Source organism: Antechinus flavipes, chromosome 4 (genome assembly GCF_016432865.1).
Source record: "Antechinus flavipes isolate AdamAnt ecotype Samford, QLD, Australia chromosome 4, AdamAnt_v2, whole genome shotgun sequence".
NCBI lineage: Eukaryota > Metazoa > Chordata > Mammalia > Dasyuromorphia > Dasyuridae > Antechinus > Antechinus flavipes.
Genome location: NC_067401.1, coordinates 316,716,280 through 316,719,867, shown reverse-complemented (window position 1 = coordinate 316,719,867; position 3,588 = coordinate 316,716,280). Strand labels below are relative to the sequence as shown.

The 3,588-nt window shown below is 32.7% G+C and overlaps 1 pseudogene; it reads right to left on the bottom strand.

Annotated features, from left to right (window-relative positions):
* Positions 1-369: 369 nt before the first annotated feature.
* Positions 370-1,391, bottom strand: LOC127559583 (trace amine-associated receptor 7a-like; annotated as a pseudogene).
* Between the last annotated feature and the right edge of the window lie 2,197 nt (positions 1,392-3,588).

Genomic DNA, 3,588 nt, shown 5'->3' with positions numbered 1-3,588 from the left:
AGAAATTCTTGGAAGGAAGCAGAATAGGTAAAATAAATGCATTATATACTATGAATCAAAGTATAACAGAGGGAGGGAATTAGATAAGATTATAAAATATACATTAGTGAAGGGGGGAAAAATCTTTTTACCCACTGGTCTAAGAGAAGAATGATGAACAAATGCAAACATCAAATAAAAAAGGCAAGAAAAGGACTACAATTTTGATGACAGTTTGTAAGCACTGTTTATATATAATTTGTCTTGGTAAATTAACTTTATTGAATATCAACCCTGAAATTGGAGTTTAAACTGTACGAAAAGAACATACTTACATCTCATTATAATTTACCTTTTCCATTTTTAACATTTTTCCATATTTTAATTTTTTCAATCTAAAATCTTAATTTGTTCAGAAAACAAATCTGTTGTTGAAAAGTGACCTCTGAAAACTTCCCCAGTGACAATCAGTTTAATTGTTCTTCCTAACCAATGGTAAAAGAAAGCATAAATCAGAGGGTTCATGGCAGTGTTTATAATAGGGAAACCAAATTAAAATTTCATAAATATATGTCAGGATGATGAATGCCAGATAAGCTTCAATTATTGATTCAATAAAGTATGGCAACCATGAAATCAGAAATGCAATCACTGCAAGATCCAGTGTTTTGGCTGCTTTTCTCTCCTTCTTAGACACTCTAGCTTTGTAACTCTCTGAAGATCTAGTTTCACACTTTCAATCTTTCTAGCCCGTTGTTTAGCTACTAGAAAAATCTTACAATAAAGAATGACCATACCAGAGTGGGAATGAAGGACAACAGAAAGTTTATCAGTACCCAGTTTTGATTCACAACAAGCAGACAACCTCACACATAGGTGAGGTCACTTACTGCAGTCCATCATCATTGGCATTTGTGTAAAGCAGTGAAAAACTAAATGTAATGGCGAGGAACGTGCAAATTCCTGAAACAGAGTGAATTTGGTTAGATAGACCAGACATCAGTCACAGCAATGTATCTATCAATAGAGATGAAACACAAATAAAAACTGGAAGAATAACAAAATGATCCATCAAAACAAGAGTGAAGTTTACAATAACTTTCCCCAAAATACCAACAAATTTCTACAGACCTCATCATGCTGAAAGGCATCACAGTGGCTCCCACCAAAAAGTCAGCACAAGCCAAAGAAGCAACAAGGTAATTGGCTGGAGAATGCAGCTGCTTGAAGTGAAGGATCGAAAACATGACTTTAAGGTTTCCCAACATCGCTAGCACAGCCCCTGAGCCAAAGGCCAGATAGAAAATAAAATAAGTTACAAGTGAATAGGAGGTTTTAATGCAAGACCCATTGATGTTCTCATAGCAGAACTGCATAACTGAAATTTGGGATTTGTTGCTGCTGCTTATCATTTTTCTCACTCAGTTTATAAGTATCTTTGTTTTTCTTACCATAGAAAAGTTATCACTGACACTTCCAATATTCCTGGGAGGAAAAAGATAACTACAAGTCTATACAAAGTTAAATGAATTATGATCCATTTCATTGAGATAATATTTGTGAAGCACTTAACACATTGACTGGCATAGTCAGCATTAAATAAATGCTTAATCCCTGCTTTTCCCTATTTTCTGTTATACTCAGTATATGTCGATTGAAGTTAGTAGAACAGCTTCTCCTAACCTAAAAACCACTAAATAAATAGCTTTGACTAAATCTACTAAGGATCAACATCAAGATAGTCATTTTTTTTGTTTGTTTGGTAACATTTTCCTCTCATCCTCTCATTCTGTACTTCAGTCAAGTTCTTCAGCAAAGTTCAGGATTTCTCAGTTTGGAGTCACCTTTTATTACTTTCTCCTTCTTCATGTTGTCGGCTCTGAGTTAATGCCCCAAGTATTTTGACTTTTGGGACCTCACCCATAGAAGTGCCAAAAAACTGCTAAGATATAATCTCTATAGCGAAAGATATAAACGAGGGGGAAATTTTTTTTTTCCATTAGCCATTAGTAAGGAAGTTTTTCTGCTGTACTACTATTTATAGGAACATAAATCATCTATTTTGTTTTGTAAGAATAGAACATATATGTGTTCTTTTTTTTCTTTTTTTTTTGATTATTGAATTCATAGTGAATATACTGCTATTTTAGTATATACTACTACATGTATTTATATATGTATATGTACATGTGTATATGTGCATTCATGTGCATATGTACATATGTGTATATTTGCATATATGAGATATGTGCATATGATGTGTGTGTGCACATGTACCTGTGTGTGTATATATGTGTATAGTTATAAAAGTTTAAAATTTCATTCTCTTTAAGAAAACCCTGTCTATATTTGTATAAAAACACATGTACACAAATAAATATACATATACAGATATATGTAGATGAATTTTTGGTTTCTCTTGAATATTAAATAATAATCTGTACTTTCTTAGTATTGCTTTCCAATATTAGAGCATAATTCTTTAATAACATTTTAGAAATTTTTACCATTGCTAAATGATTCCCAGACCATAGATATTTAAGCAATTTCTGCATCTATATTTTAAGTCTTTTTGATTTTCTCTCCCTGAGTACACTTGAATTTGTTAGCAGAATCTTAGAGAACCCTTGATCATGTTACCTTAAGACATTAAAAGAGGATATTATTGGAAACTGAATATATATTATATACATATATGTTATACATGCGTATATTTTGTCATTGTGAGAAATTTCAATAATAGACATCTTTCTACAAAGCAGATAGACATCTGCTCTATAACTTAGTTTTATGCAATTCTGAGGGAAAGATTAGGAAAAGTATTGAGGGTTTAAAATACTTTCTCAGGAACCAGCACATGTCAAAACTCAAGTCTTCACAATTACAAAGCAAGCCTTCCTTCTACTATTCAATACTGCCCCTTTATATAGAAGATGTCACAAAAGTATTGGGGGAATCTTAAACTTTATACCTTCAGACTATAATAAGATAATACACATACTTTATGCACACATTTAAATCAACACATATTTATAATATATGTATAGAGAAAACATACAAATACATCCATATCTATACAAATAAGATATATGTGCATTGTATAGGAAATAGCAGAACAAGATGTTAAAATTAAGTAACTACCTTGAAATCCAAATCATTATTTGATCTATCTGATGAGTTTCTGTGTAGCATAAAGAATTCCATAATTTGTATAAGATGTGAATCCAAACTGGACCAAGACTTCATAGTGGTGCCTTCAAACTGTATTCTCTCCTGTTAGGTCAACTCAATAACTGCAATTTGTTGGGTCTGGGATGCACTGCTTCTTTTCTTTTTAGACCTTCATAGAGCACCAATGACCTCAAGGGTTTTTAATTCCTGGGTGAATTGAATTTAAATGAGTCACATTTGCATAGTCATCAGCCTCACTTTCTCTTTCAGAGCCATCAGTATCCGATGACAGGACAAAAATCGGACTGGCAATGGCCTGAGATGCACTTTGGCATCTTCAGTATCTGACCATGCTCTAAACACTCCTTAGCAATTATTCACCTGCCTTCATATTTTGTTGTAACAAATTGTTTTCATCTGCCCATTGCTCAGAGCTGG